This window comes from Mycteria americana, chromosome 1 (genome assembly GCF_035582795.1).
Source record: "Mycteria americana isolate JAX WOST 10 ecotype Jacksonville Zoo and Gardens chromosome 1, USCA_MyAme_1.0, whole genome shotgun sequence".
NCBI lineage: Eukaryota > Metazoa > Chordata > Aves > Ciconiiformes > Ciconiidae > Mycteria > Mycteria americana.
Genome location: NC_134365.1, coordinates 125,335,170 through 125,354,065, shown reverse-complemented (window position 1 = coordinate 125,354,065; position 18,896 = coordinate 125,335,170). Strand labels below are relative to the sequence as shown.

General features: G+C 41.0%; 1 long non-coding RNA gene across 3 annotated transcripts in view; it reads right to left on the bottom strand.

Moving 5' to 3' along the window:
* LOC142404871 (uncharacterized) overlaps positions 1 to 18,545 on the bottom strand; it is a 57,125-nt gene extending 38,580 nt beyond the window's left edge. For 2 of the 3 annotated variants that reach the window (XR_012773979.1, XR_012773978.1), the window contains exons 1-3: positions 18,463 to 18,545; positions 16,731 to 16,836; positions 15,871 to 15,956 (exon numbers count right to left, since the gene is read on the bottom strand). This is a non-coding gene — a long non-coding RNA (uncharacterized LOC142404871). Of the gene's footprint in view, positions 1 to 13,998; positions 15,957 to 16,730; positions 16,837 to 18,462 lie in introns of those variants that run through there. The other variant, XR_012773977.1, reaches the window with a different exon arrangement.
* Between the last annotated feature and the right edge of the window lie 351 nt (positions 18,546 to 18,896).

The following is an 18,896-nucleotide window of genomic DNA, read 5'->3' as shown; positions in this document are numbered from 1 at the left end:
TTATCCCCAGCAACAACTCACACACAGATAAGGAAGGGACCCACACAAACTGAATTATGCTGGTGGTGACAACCCATATGCAGGCATAGTGTTTCCCGAGGAGCAATACGTAGAGTGACAACAGAGGGGCTACAGGGAGAACAGTGGTAGTAACAGGCTGCTATCTCCAAATCCACGGTCTGCATTGAAGAAGCCTTTGGGAAAGAGGATTACATGAACAGTCCTGTCAAGCCACGTATAGACTTCAGCAGCTGAGCAGCCCTAGTCTAGTTTATATTGGATAGGAATACAGAATACGTTTTCACATGAAAAAAGTCTTCAGGCTGAAGCTCTACAGTCCTTTTTCTGGGAGCATAACTTGTTACGGGGAACCACCACACACCAGGAATACTTAGTGGCTGCCAAAGCCAATCATTATTGCAACATGTAAGAAGGTGAAAAAAAGGGGTTAAGTGGACAGCAAGTGCACACATGGGGGAAGCTGAACAGCTCTGTGATGATCCTGACTTGTCAGCTGTCCAAAACAGACCAGTAGTTCCAACTTTATTCATGCAAAAGCCAACATTTCATATCACATCATAAGGGAAGAAATGCTGTTTGCATCTCCTCCCAAATCCGTCAGGCAGCTCTGCTAGGACTTCTAGGACATTGCACAGTTTGGAGTCTCCGGTGCCTATTTACCTACCATTGCCATCATCCACAACACAGAGTCGGGGGACATACTAGACTACTTATACGAGAGAAGGAGCTTTAGAAGGCCTGGTTTAGTCTGCCTGTGTTTAGTTACAAACTACCAGACATGGGTTTCAGAAAGATCTGCCAAGATCAACCAGGAGGTGAAGGACCTGCGGAAGAGATGAATGCCTGCTTTAATTTAAGACGACATTACATTTCCAAAGTAATTTCAATAAACCAGAACTTTAGAAGATAATTATTTGACTTGTAAGCAGCTCTGAGCAGGTTTTGAAAGGCTCTAGAAAGTGGTTCTATACAGAGCATAACCTTGGTTTAGTACAAGGTGCCAGGCACCATGGAGCTACTTCATAAGACAGCATCCCAAAATATAGCTTACGTATCAGATACGAACCGAAGGCATGAAATGTCAAGCAGGCATTTTAACTCTCCCCCTCCCACAGTCAAGAGACTGACTACTGCAAGCCATCAGGCAAAATGAGGCCTGAATGCCAAGCACTGCAGCTCTCATCCCTTCAGTCTCCAAATAAACCTGCTTTTGCAGTCAACCAGCCAGGCTAGTACCCATACCCTCTAACAAAGGCACCCCAGATATGTGACTGCAGGTGGTCAAGATTACAGAGGAAAGAGACAGTAGCCTGTGTGGGTGTCCTCCAGCTTGGGGGGGGGGGGGGGGGGGGGGTAGTGGTGGTGGTGGAATCTAACTTAACAGAAAGATGGAAACAGATTGCAAAGGGGCAAGCTGGGAACGGGGGAGTTCCCAAGAGCTCCTAAGGTTTGTACAAAAAAAAAAAAAAGTAAATTTTTTCTAGTTTTTCCCTATATAAGAGGAAAGTACAGTTTGACTTAATTGCAAAGCATAATGTTAAATATGAGTAAGCATACATGTAGACGACTCATATTTAAATAATTACAAAACACACAGAGTCAGAAAAGACACAGTTTAGGACTGTTTCTTACTCTTATGGCTCACAGAGTAAAATCAGGTCTAAAGGAGTGCTACAAGACTCAGATAAGTCCGCTTATATAGGGTATCTCCAGTCAGGCCTGGTATTTCCCCAAATTCCCAGCTGCATACACAAAATAGCACACACTGAAGGCAAACTGTAATGCAAATGCAAGGTCATACTCCTCTAAGAACAAAGAAAGTTGGTGCATGTCTGAAACCTGGGACCATAACCTGGATGGCAGATACTTTCATAGAGGTGTTAAATAACTGAAGAAATCACTTAACATGTGTCTTGCAGGCAGTGTTATGGCGAAAAAGGATTACGGCAATCCCTAGACACCTAACTGAAATAAGCTGGCCGATCTTGCTTTTTCTATGTATGGTGAGATCAATACTAGAACACATAGACATTGGAACTGTATGCAGAAGGTGCTAAAAAAAGTGGAGAAGAAAGAAAAAGCCCCAAGTGATTTAAGGGATAAAACCAAAGTGTCTTCAAGTGAGACTTAAGGATTTAAGTCTGTATAAATTATCAGTGAGGATAATTTGTTTGAACAGAGTACCAGGCCAAGTGATGGATTCTGTCATCCCCTTAAGTTTTTGCAAGATATTGAACACAGCAGAATCATTGCTGAGCACATTGACGTGTCCTTTGGCATGCAGGAGGTTTTAAAAGATAGCGTAAAGATCTTTCTGGCCGTGAAAACAAGATTCTGAGGGCTGTGCTAAAGCTGAAGATTGAAATCTAAAGAAAATATTTAATATTTTAAACAAATAATGTATTTCCCATTTAAAGAAAACCACTTTTAAAAACTAAGCATTAAGAGTAGGAAAGCACAAGCATTTCCAAATGCCAGGTTAGCATTACAGAAATTTTAAGAAATAATTTGATTTCTAGGAAATATTTTGTGCTCATTCTGTAATTGGGGAAAATTCATGTGAATGTCAGTCTCTCCTCCTACCAATTATGACCAAAATATTGCCTTCTACTTCCCATCAATGACACATGGGTACTGGCATTTTTATTTCAAAATTTGTATGCGAGGACAAAGTGAACATATTAGTAAAAGGTTGTGGTTAGTTAGGTAAACTCCCCGTGGTAAATTTAGTTATTTCCTGATCTCACAACTTAGTAAGACAGGAAAGTCTTCTGCCAGTCTCTACCTTCTCAACATATGGCAACTCATTTCAAACCAAGACGACATACAAAAAGCTCCCCTTTTGCAATAAAGTAATTAATCACTGTCTGTTAACATTCTTTCCTACTTTTGTGTCACTTTTTAAAGGAATTCCCCATGTTCTTCTTCCAAACTTAGATTTTAGGTATAGTATTAAGCAAATTATTAACATCAATTTAATTCTATGGCTCACAAGGCCATGGTTGTCTGCACATCTTCGCATACTTCTGCCACCCTCAATTCCCTCCCAATATGCGTAAAAAAATTAATATAGAAAATGAAAACATAAAAAAGAAAATGAAAATACATGTCGAAAAAAATCTGTAAAAGAATAGCAGGGTCAAGCAGCGCAAATATTAAACCCACTCACATTAAAAACTGAGAAATGCAATTAAGTTAACCTATCATTCAGGTTTCAACAATGGGTTTCTACATGAATTACATGAGATACAAATAACAGAAATATTACAAATGTGAGTTTGGAATTTAGTTTTAAAATACACAAGTATATACATTTGAGGTAAACTTTCTGAATGAATTAGATAGACTAATAGCTGATATGATGGGAAAGAGAAAATAATGAATTAAGAGAAAGCAAAAGAGCACACAGCAAAGGCTTCATCTGTTGTCTAGTGTCTTTCATATTCTACAAAAAGCTATTTTAGAGCAGAGACACCATTTTCTTTTAAAAGTCCCAAAATCTATGCATTGTGAAGCATCGTGTATGTCCTTAATAGTAAACAATAATTACTGATTTAATAATAACCTGGAAGCAGACCTCATGCAACCACACAAAGGGATAAGGAAGAAGGCCTCCAAGGTCTCAAAGGTAGCTTTGTCTCTGTAGAAGTCTCAACTTTTTCCAGAACAAGAACAAAGATGGGGACATACTACAAGAACTAAGTTTCTTGAGTTAAAATTAATTCATTAGTGATAAGTTTGTAACAGCACCACATAATATTTTGGCCACGTACCAGCTTCAAAAGTCCATTCAATTCAGGTAAGACAGAAATACAGTTTTCTACATGGCAAAACAGGACAGATTTTTTAGAGCTATGATGAAAGGGAATGACTATATTATGAAGCCAGTGACACCTGCCACCAAGTACTTAGAGCCCAATTATATGAGACGCACCCTGAGAAAATCCCAGCTAAACTGTTTGGATTCTCTAGCTTCCAACAGTCACTAAAAACAGAAACACAACTCAAGCACTGAAATGCTTGTAGGGCATATTTTGTATCAAGTGTACACAGTTTAAGCCAACATAAATACCCAGGTCCTGTAACCTAACAAAGAGGCGTCATTCTCAATCATTCATCTTAATTCTCCTGTCCCGATACATCCAGCTACCATGGGCAGGGAGACCTAGCTCTTCACCAGTGGCCATCAAATCCAGCCCCGCTGCAGCTACAGGAGTCAGAAAGGAGCCTCTGCCCTTCACTCACAGGACTGCAGAAACAGCAGAAGGGATACTTCAGCTGGCACCATCTGCAAATCCGTGGCGTTTTCTGGAGGGCAGTTCAGAAAAGAAAAGCCTAACTTGGAAACTCAGAATTGCCCTAGAAACTCCAATCATCTTCCATTAGCCAGGGAGGAAACGGTCAGTATTCCCACTGGACTAAAGATAGCCTTTGTGAATGCCCCACCAAAATCAAAGCTGATGCCCTTCAACTAATACTCCAGCAGAAAATAACGCTGCCTAAAAGAGGGGAAAAAAGTCTAGCCTGACAAAGTGAGAGCATAAAATGGAGTTATCAGAGGGGGAGGAAAAGGATGATAATAATGAACATTTCAGTAAAACCAGCTTGAGAGAGATTAACATTCACTTAAAAAAAAAAATCACAGTAAAGCGACTGCCTTGGAAAAGAAAAAACATGCTGGATTTTCAAGGTGTCATGCAGGCCAAATGTCTTTATCAGTAGAGTTGGTGGAAAATCTAGGTGACTAAATGGTAGCTGTGTAACCAGCTTGTGAAATAAGAGAAGAAAAGCTTCTTCATAACGGTCTTAGAGTAATACAGGCTGGAGATGGAAAAGGTAAAAGAACATTTGAGACAACTAGAACAGGCATCACAAACTTCTATGAACTTTAATAACACTACAGCAGCATTTCTTTCATCACATAACCAAGAAAACACACAACTGCCACTCAAGGGAAGTCCTGTGCTATTTCAGAAACATTTGGTCTAAGAGACAAAACTTTTTATCAGTTCTGATACACTTCTGTATAAAATACCAAATTTGTGGGTTGAAGATCCATAGCATTTTCTAAATAAAATATTCCCCAGTTCAAAAGTGGACCATTAGATGCACATATTTTGCCAGAGCATGACCACTGAAGAATAATAAGAAAAAACCCTCAGTGAGCCGGCAGCAGTCAAAATTCAGATGAAAAACAGGAATCATGTGTAACAAGACTCGTTTGACAAAGTGACTGTTAAATGGACCTTTTTAATAATATCTGTTTAGTTATTCAGCCATTATGTCTTTTGCCTGGGCTACCTTTTCCTTTTGTTTTTTATTCCCTAGGCCTTTTGATAATTTTTTGTTACAGTCTCTGCTGCATTAAATGTAAAGAACCTGAGGAACATGAAATCTAGGCACACATTCTTCTTTCCCACTGAACAACTCAAGCGCTACTGCTAGCTTCAAAATTCTTGCCTGAGTGCCACTGCTCAAGTTACTTAATGTCTGTGCTTCTGATAACTGCTACACGTTTTTCTTTCTACAACTTCATTTTTTATACCATACCACTCCCCAAAGGCCTCACAGCTAAGTTTGATTTAATACTAACTCCTTAAGAATTTTCCAGCTTCCCAGCTTTATATCATCCATAGGTTTGATCAGCTCTTCACTATGTTCCAAGACATTGCATAATTAATGAGAAGTAAAACAAAAAGGAAATTTCTCTGGGACAAAACTTTCTTCTAACTTGAACCATTAAAATGAAATCAAACTCAAAGTAATTATTGAACCAGTCACAGTTTATGAACAGCTCAGCAAAGTATTTAAGCAAGTAAGTAGTCCATCTGACTTCAAATTCTTATGAGCTTTCTAAGTTTTGCTGAATCAAAGGACCTATAGCAGACTTCTTGGAATGACTGCTACCTTCTGAAGGTTTCAGAACTCATTACGAGCACTGCTACCACTCTCCCCCATGCCCCAGCCCCACAAATGCAAAGCAATCCTTTTTTAGGTTGAAATTTTCCAGGCCTGTCTATGGTGGTGGCGGGGAAGATACACAGAGCAAATGCCACAGAACTCTTCACAGAAATCACCAAGACTTCAAGCCCTGAAGAGTCTTATTTACATACTTATCTCCATCCACCTTAGTCATAATGTCCCACCTCATGTGAAAACTCAATGGCTCTATGCTGGAATGGGCCAACTTCTGCATGTTGGAGTCTAAATGTATAGCTAAAAAGCGACATTTGGCAGAGTTGTGAAATACATCTCTGATTTTACCAGATCCTCCCCCCTCAACTGCTCAGTATTTAAAAAAAAAATTTTTTAATTCACAAAATTACACCTAACCAGTCATTGTTACTTTTGTAACATTCACATATAGACCAGGTTTAAGTACAAAGGGAGGCTACAGTTCTGTTAATCTTTCCATTCTCAGTCACCATCTGCAAGTCATAATCTGTAGTGATGAAGTAAAACAAAAAGTGACTGCTGCAACGGAGGCAACAACAGACAAGGATTTACACAAGATCATTTGGACAACGTAAAGCAGATCTCAAGTTTTAGCTGGACACAGCACAGAGATGTGAATTACTGGCAGTCTTTGGGAATTAAAAGTTAAGAAACATAAGGCTGATGAAAAAGGATGAGGAAACATATTGCCCCAGACAGCTACTGTCTCTGGATGCTGCAGCTCCTTGAAATTCCACCTTGCCGACACTGGTCCAAATGCTAGGTGAACTAAAAGGCTCCAATACAAGCCATGCACCGCTGCTTATAGCTGGTAGCAGACTGGTCCCCAAAGTGAAGCCAGAGCCCTGCAGTAGATAGATGGGCTCCTTATCTAGGCAGTAGGAAGAGGTAGGTCTCAGAAAGACAAACCAGGATGCCTGGCCAAAGCTGGAAACAACCCAGTCCTAACCAAGTGTAGACAGATCTTAAATCCTACTTTAGCCTGGACCCTGTGCTGTAGGCTAGGGCCTTACTTCCACCTGCCATCCAGAACCCAGAATCATCTCCCAAGGTCAGGTACGTGTGCTCATTCTTTCAGCAGATGAGCCAGACTCTTTCCAAATGGTCTGAAGGGAAAGATGGGTAAGTAGCTCAGGTACTTCCCTGTCAGGGCAGCCTTGTGACCACAGCAAAATCACAATCCAGTCCCACATCTCTAAAGACGCTAACCTAACCCTTGGGCTAGCATCTCTTTGGGGTGAGCAGCCTTGCCTTTCATTCACTGCAGAAACTGTGCAGCAAAGAACCGGTCCACAGCAAGTGAGAGCGGGTGGAGCTGTGACTGGCACTAATGTGGAGAAATTAGAAGATTCTTGAGTTCTTTGGTCTTTGGTTTTTTCCAACAACCATGTTCCCAGGAACATTTTACATTAAACCAAGCGTACAGAGTTCATGAGCTACTTATGCTACGGTCTTAGAAATCACAAGCCATTCAAGAGAACCTCCCTGTTCAAGAGCATCTTCACCATACTCGACAGAAGCTTACACCTTTACGGATTCCTAATTTAACATGCAAACGCCCACATCGGCAAGCATTTGAGATAACATGGTTTAAGAAGTTGCCGGTACTGGCGTGGTCTCTGCAGTTGATCATATGCATGTTTATCTGGCGAGGTAAAATGTGTTAAACTGAATAACCCTCACAAGGCATTTGCCATCAGAAAACTGATGCAGCACACTACCACTTAGGGTAGTCCAGCTTGTTCTGACTGAACAAGCAAAATAAAAACTTCTTTAAACTTCATAAAATGACCAGATTTGGGTCAATGGAGATAGCACTGTTATGTCTACATCTTTAATATGCTGTTAAATATTCATTCCAATTAGAAATTATTTGTGCATGGAGTAAAGGAACGAGGGAGACAATGTTTACAAGTTTCAGGAAACACCAAGATAGGTCAAAATTAAAAAAAAACCAACCCTAACATTTGTGTAACTGGGTGATGATTAAAGGTAAAACTAGAGATAAGCAAAGAAAAAATCAGGAAAAAAAAACAGAAAAGAAGGCATATCTAAAAGGAGAAAAAGCAATCGGCAACAGTTTCGGTCTCAGAAATTAGAGGACTTGCAACTCCTTTGCATTCTCAGGAGCCAGCAGCATGCAAGGCTGTAGGAGATGATGTCAGAAGTACGTCTGTCCCTGGCCACTGGGCTCAGCAGAGACCTAATAAGCAGTTTTTTGTTTTGCTTTGGGCTCTGGCTTCCATTTTATCAAAGGTTTCATACGAATTTACAACTTTATTTGTGAGTAACACAGACTTCATAACTGAAATCTGAGTCAAGGACAGCATGTGAGTTTCATTTTGACTTCAGAATTATTATTATTACAGAGTGAACAACCACCTCAATTATCAGGAACATGAAGAACCATCCAGATAAAAACTAATAAGTACAATCAACTATTTGTAAGGCATTAGAGAATAACTACAGGGCCAGCCACCCTCCCCAAAACAAAAAGACAAATACACCAAGTCTAATTGATATTAAAAAGGAAGAAAAATGGTACATATGCAGAAGTTTCATAACACTGAAGTATACAACCTGTCTTCTCAGGGGATTTTGCATTAGCAAAGTATAACTGAAATAGTTTCCGAAGAACTGATTTCATTCAATTAAAAAAAAAAATATATATATATATATACACAGCAGTGTCCACTTCCTGAGATAACATTGGAATAAATATTGCTTGAGAAGTGTGCTATGGCTGGTGCATTCTCTTATCTATTTAAGACCATGTATTATGGTTTAAAGTATGGTTTTAAATAGATGTGAAAGTCTAACCCTCTGAGTATGTTACTAGTGAAGTTCTGTTTCATGGTGTCTGGTACCAAATTACTTTTAGAAAAAAATTAAAACTTACTGTTATCTGTGCTGACCAAAGTCTCCTTTAATGTCAGGCTGTCAGTGGTTCAGCTTCATTACCTAACTACACTAATTACCAAATCAAGAGAAAACCAAGATTTTTCTTACACTTTTTCCCCCCTTTGGTATCATATTCCATTATAGGAAATTAAAATTTTAAAAATTACTCTTAGAAGTATGTTTTGCTATTGTTGAACAAATAGGAAAACTCTAAAGAGCATTCAAGGAGATCATCAAAATAACTGAGCTGACGAGAAGACTGATTCTTCTCCCATTCTTGAGAAAGAAGAGTGTGCTGGGGTGTTTGGTGGGGTACATAATTAACCCCTTCTTTCAAACAGGCTCTATTGCCTAACTGTTGTAATTTAAAAAACTCCATACAAAAAAACCTCTTTTTGTACGATTTATCTTTTTATTTCAGAAAAATCTTTGATTATACTTTTTTCTTAAACAGAAAAGTATTTTAGTCTCATTTTTAATACAGCTCTTAGCTTTGTCAGGCAAGTATAGAAAACTTCATGGGACAATCTGAACTTTAAGTAGTATGAAATAGGTACTTCTCCATGAAACCTTTAAAAATGGGTTTAGCTAGTATTGTCTTGCTATGTATTTTTATCTTAATACCACTGGAAAAAAAAAGTGACCTACTAAAATCTCTAGAAAAATCAGGTCAGACGCTAACATATAGAATGGGTATATTCAAAGGCCAACTTTGACTTAGGGAGGCCAGTCGTCTGTCTGCCTTGTCAGTCTGTAGCCAGTGTGGACAGAGAAAGCCTCCTCTAGAGCAGAAACCAGCTTGGGGTGCTCCGTATCACCCACTGGGGAAGCTGATTTATTGTAACTGACCACAGGAATTCAAGACGACTAATTTTCCTGAGTTACAGTTAACCTTTGTATATACCCCAACATCCAATTCCTGTAACTTCTTACAGGGTGTAGCACTGTGTTTGCACTGATTCTGTACCTCATGGCTGGTTGTATTCACACAAGCTCATAAGCCTTACCACTGGGAGACTCTTTTTTCATTTCATTTGTTACTGGGTTGGATGGCTACAGAATTCTTGTTTCATAACTTCTACATCCTTTTAATATTTAAATGCCATTTTCATGTCTAATGGTCAAGTCATCCTTTATTCTTAACAACCTGTTTTCTCCAAGTCATTCAGTCTAATATAGCTTTAGTCCTTGTATGTTTGGATAAGGAAAGAACCTAGGTGTAATCTCACCATATTTACAGGAAAAGAGATTTCATCTTCCACATTCATGACTTAAAAACTGTATTTTTCATTTTATTATATAGGTAAGCATTTAATTATATGGGTAAGCCTGTCTACAACTTTTCCAGTTTATTTTTGCATTTAAGTTTTTAATTCAGTCCATCTGAAGATAAACTGCAAGGAATAACAAATACCCAACTGACTTTGGAGCAAGCACAGAATTAAAGCTGAGTACTGACACCTCAGAACAAAGAATCTCAGCTCCCTTGTATAGGCACTAAACTTCATGTATCAACATGGTATAACGAGGACTGGTACAGTCTTCAAAGAAAACTGATTTTTTTTTTTCTTCAGGAAGTTATTAGTCCCAAGAAAAAAAATTTGTCCTTCTCAACAATTATTGGTGAAGGAAATGTGTTATGCATCTGGAATGGCATATGGTCAGCATTTTCTTTAGGTACTGTAATTTGTCTTCATTTTACATACGAATAGCCATATTCAGTCAGACCAAAGATACATCTATCCCCATATTGTGTCTTTAGCAAAGGCTGAGAGCAGAGGTCTGGGGAAGAGCACTAGGACAGGGAAAGCCTGCAGGATGCACCTCAAGATCTCTCCCCAGCCTTCAGGGACTGGGCTTTGTGTTCTTCTAAGCAAGAGGTGATGCTTTTGCACTGAAAGCCCACACCCAGATAAACTTTTAGTATGTACGGTGGCTCACAGTTAAACTATGCACTATAAAAAAAATACAACCTCTTACTTGTTCTGAATCTGTCACTTGATAATTTTATTTGATCCCCTCTGGGTCTTGTACTACAAGAGACAGTTAATGAGCTTTCCCTGTTCATTTTTTCCATTACACTCCCATATAGAATTTTATCATTTTCATCTTTAGCTATCTTTGCCAGGGTGAAGATTCTTAATCTATTTAATTGCTCTTTATCATCACTGCCACCCATTTCTAGTTCTATTATTTCTCCTTTTTTTTTTCCTCACCCTTCCTTTAAATATGGGGATCAGAACTGCACCCAGAGAGCAAGACAAAAGCACAGGCAGTTTATAGACTGGCATCGCAGACTTCTGTTCTGTTGGCTATTCTTCCCTACTGACTTTTTTTTCTGACCAGTCCTAAACACTTAACCAATGCTTGGATTTACCATGGTAAGCTCTCTACAACATCGCTTCCTTTGGTGCTAATAGTTTACAGTCTCAATAATAGCAGGATTGTTCTCCCCTGCATGCATTACTTCATAGTATCAGCAGGAAGCTTCATCCCCAGTTACTAAGCATCACAAGATCCCTCTTTGGCTCTTCATAATTAGCTTTCATTTTTGCTACCCTCATTAACTTAGAATCACTCTGCATTCACTCTTCCAGATCACCAATGCATACACTGACTAGTGTTAAACCTAGCACAGATCCATGCGCAACTCTACCAGTGACCTCTGTACCCTCTGTGAAAACAGGTCATTTATTCCTACCCCATCTTTTAACCATCAGTCTAAGGAGAGAACTTTCCTCTTATGTCAGAGCAGTTTCATTTTGCTCAGCACCTTTGGTGAGTAGTTCTGAAAAGACTTTCTGAAACCCAAGCATACTGCATCAGCTAGATCACACTTACTCACAACCTCAACAGTGTCTTCAAAGAACTCTACCAGACCTGTGAGACTGTTCTGACTCTTTCCTGGTACATCAAATTTATCCTTGAATACATTAGTTCTCTTCTTCACTATATTTCCCAGCAAATTGGCTGGTATGAATGCCAGTCATACTTGTCCCATTCTTTCCTATAGGCTTTCTGGAAGCCTTTTTAAAAACTGGCATCACCTTTGGTACCCTCAACTTCACTGCTACCACAGCAGTATTGTGCTGTTAAACACCACTGTTACCAGTTCAGCAATTTTATACTGAGAGATCTTCTAGAGGTCTTGCATGCATCCAGAGTTAGCAATTTGCAGTAACTCATTTTTATCATTTTGTTCTAAAAAAATTGGCCCAGCATCACTTTGATTTGGAACAGGTGCCTCAATAAGAACTTGTGCTTCTCTCCCCACAGAGAGAGATTTTGTTTGGGAATCTGAGCTCCTGCACAGTGAACATGAGTATCTCATACTCCTTCAGCTTCAGTGCAATCTTCTTTGAGCTCTTTTAGGTCTTAGTTATCTATTAGCCCAAAGGCCTTCCTGTTTTTGAAAGAGTACTTATGACAAGCTTCTCTGCCTTTTACAAATCACGTATCAGGCTTTAACTTGTTTTACTGTATATTTTATGTTTAATTTACCTGGTTTTCACCTTTTTTTGACGTAAGTTTTTGAAGGATATCTTTCTGTTCCTTACAGCCTGCTCGACCGTGCTAATTGTTTTTAAAAATCTTTTTAAAGAGTCAGAGAAGCAGTTGTTAGGGGCTATGCATTTATCCTGAGTCTCTCCACACTGGCTGCAAGCATTTTACTCTTTTGACTGTTCCTTTTACCAGGCTTTCCATAGAAACCCTAGTGAGTGTCCTGCTAGCTGCCTTCTCTATGGTAGACCTATACTGTCAATAACTTACTTTAGAACTAGGCATTCAGTGCCCCCATCTTATAGTCTAGTCTTCTAGTATTTGCATAGAAACACTTCTATTTTGTTCTGACTGCCTATTCTTCTGTGTTCCTGTGTAAATTGGACCTAATTTATTCAAGCAGTTCTTCACTGTTTTGTATATGACCTTCACCAACTCCTGTCCTACATACAGCAATGTTAAGGACTTCAACCCCAGAGGCTGTGTCATCTTGACCTGTCTGCCCTTTCTGCTTGTCCTCATGCAGGGTATTGGGATTACAGTGCAGACTGATGCTGCAGAGGTCTTTATTCTTAACCTTCTATCTAGCAACTCAGATGTTGCTTCCAGCACTATTTTGGTAGCCTTTCTATGTCACGAGCACTTCTCCACCAGCTTCTCCAGCACTAAAAGATAGTCTAGACTCCTTTTGTTGTAAGCCACCTTGGCATGTAGTTGGAAGGTTACTATATGCTCCCTTCCAGCATCATAAATCCAGTTAGTTGCACTCCACTTAACTAAGTGGAGTGCGACTCCACCATGGCAGGAGATGTCCTTCTATCATCTAGAATCAACACCATGCAATGGCATTCTTACAGCAAAAGGATACTTGGCCATCACTTGAGAGCAAGGTCTCATCTACAAGACGTAATTTCAGGATCATTTCTTCTTTACAGGTTTGATGTCCTCCTACATTAGGACTTACTTCTCATAGAAGCCCAGTGGCAGCCTGCCCAAAGATAGCAGTGGGACTACCTGCCTGGAAGTCTACACATTTGCTAATTAAGGATACTTTCCTTACACACATGCTTAGCATGTTGTGACTTTCACAAGAGTCCACTTCGGTTACAATAATCTACAATGGGCATCTCGCAATGTCATTACTACCCCTTTGGTTTAACAGCTGTGTTAATACTGCTGAGATTAAAAAAAATGCTACTCTTGTAACTGGAGATCTGGTATCAACCTCTAGCCTGAGAAGCCAAAGTGTCTAAGCTAAATGGCCTCAGACACACTGCTTGTGTTTTAGGCTTACTCTCAGTGTATTCCATCTGAAGTTTTCACTTTGTGCCTCCCCCTCCAGAGACTTTGATTCAGACCATCCTCATCCTCCTGATAGACAATCTATTGGCTTTCTAAAAATCTGCCTTTGATACTGGTCTGGTTGGTGCCTGTTAAGGTTTCACAAAATAAATAAATATAAAAAAAGATCATTTCTCTGTCTTCCATTTAGCATCATGAATCCATGAGCCTAGTACATTTCTCCAGGTTCCCACAAACCATTTTCAAGACAATGCTATACAAGTATTAAGGAATGAGAAAGTTTAATTTTTCTTGTGTAAAACCCTGGTGTCATTAACAGACATTTCCGATAACTGCCAGGCAATCACGCTTTATAATCTAACAGATTACAGCCATCTTTACGACGGTATGAAATGACTGATTGTGCAAGCCCTTAAACACAGTTTTCTTAAGACAACAGAACACATAACCAGCCACAACTTTTGGTTCAAAGCAGAAGCACAATACAGTTTTCTAAGATTCAGCATCTGTTGCACTGTTGATGGGAGCTGTACTTACAAATACATCCTGCATCAAATCAAATAGCATTCTATATAACCAAGACTTGCTGATTCAAAATGGGACCTTACACATTTAGATTCCAAATTTAGATTTCTTACTATGAATTCTACTTTCAGTTACAGCAAGTCTGCTATATTTTATTAGTTATAATGTACACAACTTTCAACACAAAAGAAGTCTTGAGGGTTTCCCCCACACACACTGTCACTGCTGTATTTATAGGCAAGATGATTAAACATTTGTATTTTATTGTAAAGGATAAATTGTACTATACAGTGAAGAGAAATTCAATACTGACTAACTGATTCATAAAACAGGCTTGATTTTTCAGTTGATAGAAAATGGTTCTCCTTCCCTTTCCACCATCAACTCTAATTTAAAGTAACCCAGTGTAGTGCAAATACATTAGATACTTAGTAATCTCCAGTAACAAGGAAACTCATCACAAATTGCTCAGTGTTATGAATCATCTTGTGAACACATAACTGCTATACACTACAAAAGGCACTTTAACAAGTCGTTTCATTCATTTATGTCAATACTTCATAATTAGCACAGACAAGTGTCTGTAAATTGAACTCTTGAACATCACACTGCTTAGTTACCGGTTTTCTTTTATTTAATATTTTGAACACTTGATGTAACGGAAGACCCCATTAAAATTTTGTACCAATGACAAATCACATTTTCATTTTCTGTTCTAAATGTGTTAGCACACTCATGAACTCAACAATGTTCAACAAAGCCATAAGCATATGCTGACCTGTACTACATACAGTTCAATTGACTTTATCAGGGCTATTAATGTAAATTTTTAAACTACTTAACTGTTTTGCTCAATAAGAGATAATAATAAAAAAACTACAGGGCTGTATAGAAATTAGTGCTGATGCTTTTTTCTCCCCAGCTACACCTAAGTGGTTCTCCGCTCAGAACTAACAGGTGACAAGCAATAACATGATGGCCAGGCAAAGACTGTTAGAAGAGCTCTCCCCTGCAGAACAGCCCTGAAGATCTAGATTTATTCACTTTTTTTTAAACGGAAGTTAAGAACTGCGATAGCTCTTCAGGGTACTCTATCCGAGGCACACTGTGTTTTGAAAGCATTATGATGGTACCCACAAAACCCACTCAGAGATCAGGGTCTTACTATTCACCAACAGAGGTACAGCCTCCCTGCAGAGAGCTTACAGCTTCAGGGCTTGGGTGCCCACAAAGCTATACCTAAAGTATAGCTTCCTGGATGTTTTTTTAAACAGTGGATAGAAAAAAATCATTTTGATTTGGATTCCAGAATCTCAAGATGCCAAGCTACTATAATTTAACCGTTTATTGGTGACAGCTGGCTGGTACATAGCTAATGGGATGTACAATCTTAGCCCGTTCCAACAGTGAAATAAATCATTCTGTCTGCAACTTATTTTGCAACTGGGGATAACTAAAACTGTGCCCAAGGCCAGTTACTGCAGGGTAGCTGACACAAGGTGACTTGGCCATCTGTGGACATTTGTGGTATAACCACATTCTCTCAGAAGCAATTTAAAGGTTTAGACAAAAAGTCTTCTTAGACTAGAATAAGAACAGCCAAATGCAAAAGTATAAATATATTTAATATAAACACAGTGATAGTTGCACTTTGACACTTCTTACCAGGATAACTTCCCACTCATCAGTTCTAAAAAATCCTCAAGCCCCAGCTCTGAGCTTGTCCCATCCTCCATGGCTTCCCAGGAATCCTGGAATGCAGACCCACAAACTAATTTCTACAGGCTGTGCACACCGATGTAAACATACAAGAAAAGCTTTGCCTCACTCTAACGTTGCTAATTAATGAGAAAAATTAATTACTAAGGTATTCTAGTATTTCCCTTTGCTCTGAAATTTGAGAGCTGTTATGTACTGCTTATTTTTACTTTTTTTTAATAGAAAACAGTGTTGTAAAACTTCTTTTTTAGTCTTACAAGATTTAACCCTTAATGACACATATGCATCACCACTGGACAGTTATTTGAAATTACATATTCCTAATTACAGCTCTGTAATTCTCCTCATGCTTTCAATTCTTCAGTGCTCATAAAAATAGTACTGATAAGACATCCAAAACATCCAGACATGCAAATCTTTCTATTGTACCCAAAGTTTCTCCATTTCAAGTATATTCACGCCTATAACTGCTGCTAGGTTTATCAATATGAAATCTATATAGTTAAAAGGAAAATATATATATATATATATATGTCTTCATGCAACTTAATGCTCCGATTCTTTATAATTAAAATAAACCATTAAAAAAGCGGGAAAATCCCACCTCTCCTTGCATACTGCCTTCAAAAATATTTTTGCTCCTTTTAGTAATCAAATATAGATTTTTTTCCATGGTATTTTGATTAGGCTCTTACTGTGAATACATTAAGTGATAATTGGTCCAAAAATACCTATTGAGCCAGGAACATCAGAATACAGTAAATACTGGGAGCACCATAGGCAGTTGTATGAATCACTTCACATACCTGTGGTTTTCCAGGTTCCTGTGCTTAGTCATGAGTACACGCTTCATTTTCTCGTACACAGAATACAATTTCTGCCAATTTTTGTTCTTGGCTTCTACACTGCCACCTGTAGTCATACAAGAGAAATTAGCCATATTTTATGCTGCAAATCCTATTACCACAATGTTTCAGCTCACTTGTTTTTCTACACAACCATTCTAAAGCGTTCCCCTTTGTAAAAGGGTGTGTTAAGATATTTGAACTGAGTTATTTGTGATTTTCTCTTTAATAAATTTCAGGAAGGAAGCAAAAGCCCCAATCCCAATTAGATTTAACCCGAGAGAACATTTAAAACTCTCGAAGACAGATACGGGCTTTACAGATTTCTGCGTTATCCTTGTTGCTTAGTGGACACATCATAACCTTGACAGAGCAAGGTGATTTCTGAAGTGAGAATACAAAACCATCTACACTTAATTACTTGGTAAATACAAAAACTAACTTGATGCGTTCTTCCATCTGAAAAATGAACACGGTTTTACAGAGAGATAATTTCCACGCTCAGCTTAGTTACCTTATGTAGGTTGTAAAGAAATGCATACCAAAAAAGTGCTCATATTTGGAAGAACATCTCATAGAACTAAGTGATCTCGAAATCTTTTATGCAATGAAAACCACCCCATTTATTCCAGGCTTAGCGCGCTTTGAGCAATATGCCACAGATTCTGCCAAATTAACCATTTACATCCAAATAAGACCTGAACACACGGTACCCAGAGCCCTCACATTAATCCTTTCCTGAAAATACCGTAAAGTAGAAAATTCAAGCCTTCCTGGAAAAAGCAAAGCTTTCTGGTGTTCAGAACAGGGCTTTCACCGAATAGCAAAGTTTCGGAGTACAAGCTCTGGGGTAACACCGGCTTTTGCGTGCGTGTGCACGCAGTGCCCCTTCTTCCAGTTAAGAATTGCTCATATCACCCCGATACAGCACCCAGCAGCCGCCCGAATGCTGCCACTACGTCTCTATGTGGAAAAACGCTCTCAAGTCATTAACGGACAGAAACTAACTCATTTCACCCCGCCACTGCGAGCGCACGGGTGACTACGGCTGCCCGGGTACCTGCGCCCCTGCACTACCCTGCGTCAACAGGAATCGCAGCCTCGACCAGAAATCTCAAGCTGGAATAGAAACCGAAATTAAACCCGATTTTCCAAGAACAAGTTGCTCTTAATAAATAAATAAATAAATAAATACAATCCCAAGCGCGGCTGAGGCTGCTGCGTCCCGAAGCACACGGCCAGGTAACCTTCTGGCGTCCTGCCACGGCCGGCCACCCCCGGGCGGGAAGGCACCCACGGCCGCGGGGACCCCCCGGGGACCCCGCCACCCTCCCAGCCCGGCTGCGGCCGCTCAGGTGCGCGCCGGGCGCCGCCTCGCTAGCGGCGTCCACGGGCACGGGCAGCCGCCGCGGCCCCCCCCGGTCCCACACGCCCGCGGCCCCGACCTCACCGCGGCGCCCCCCGCAGCCCCACGCCCCAGCCACCCCTCAGTCCCACGAAGCCCCTCACGCCCGCCACCCCACAGCCTGACGAAGCCCCTCACCGCGACGCCTCCCACCCCAACCCCACACACGGAGCCGCGGGCGAGGCGCCTCCCGCCGGGACGGTGCCGGAGGCAGCGGGCCACCGCCAAACCCGAGGGCCGAGGGTCCGGCGCCGCCGCCGCTGCGGGGAGCGGGCGCTGCCCACCCACCTGCGCTCGCCGGGCTCCTCGCGCCGCCGGCCGGTGCCGCAGGATGAGGCGGCGGCGGCTCCTCCTCAGCAGCGCGGCCCCCTCCCTCCTTCCCGCCCGCCCTCCCTCCCGCCGCCGCCGCCGCCGCCGCGCAGCCAGGGGGAGCCGCGCGTCCCGGGTGCCGCCGCGCCGCCCGCTCGGGATTCCTGCGGGCGGGCGGGCGGGAGGCGGCTCATCGCTCGGCACAGCCTCCCGCTCCTTCTACGGCTCCCTCCGTCCCTCCCAGGCACGTTTCTGCCGGTACCGCGGCACGGCGGACCCGCAGCGCGCGCCTCCCGGCCCCTTCCCTTTTTATCGCGGGGCCGGGGCTGCCGGGGCTCCCGCCGCTGCCGCCGCTGCCGCACGGGGGTCAGCGCCGCTCGGCAGCCGCGCCGCTGCCTACCCACGGCCGGCCC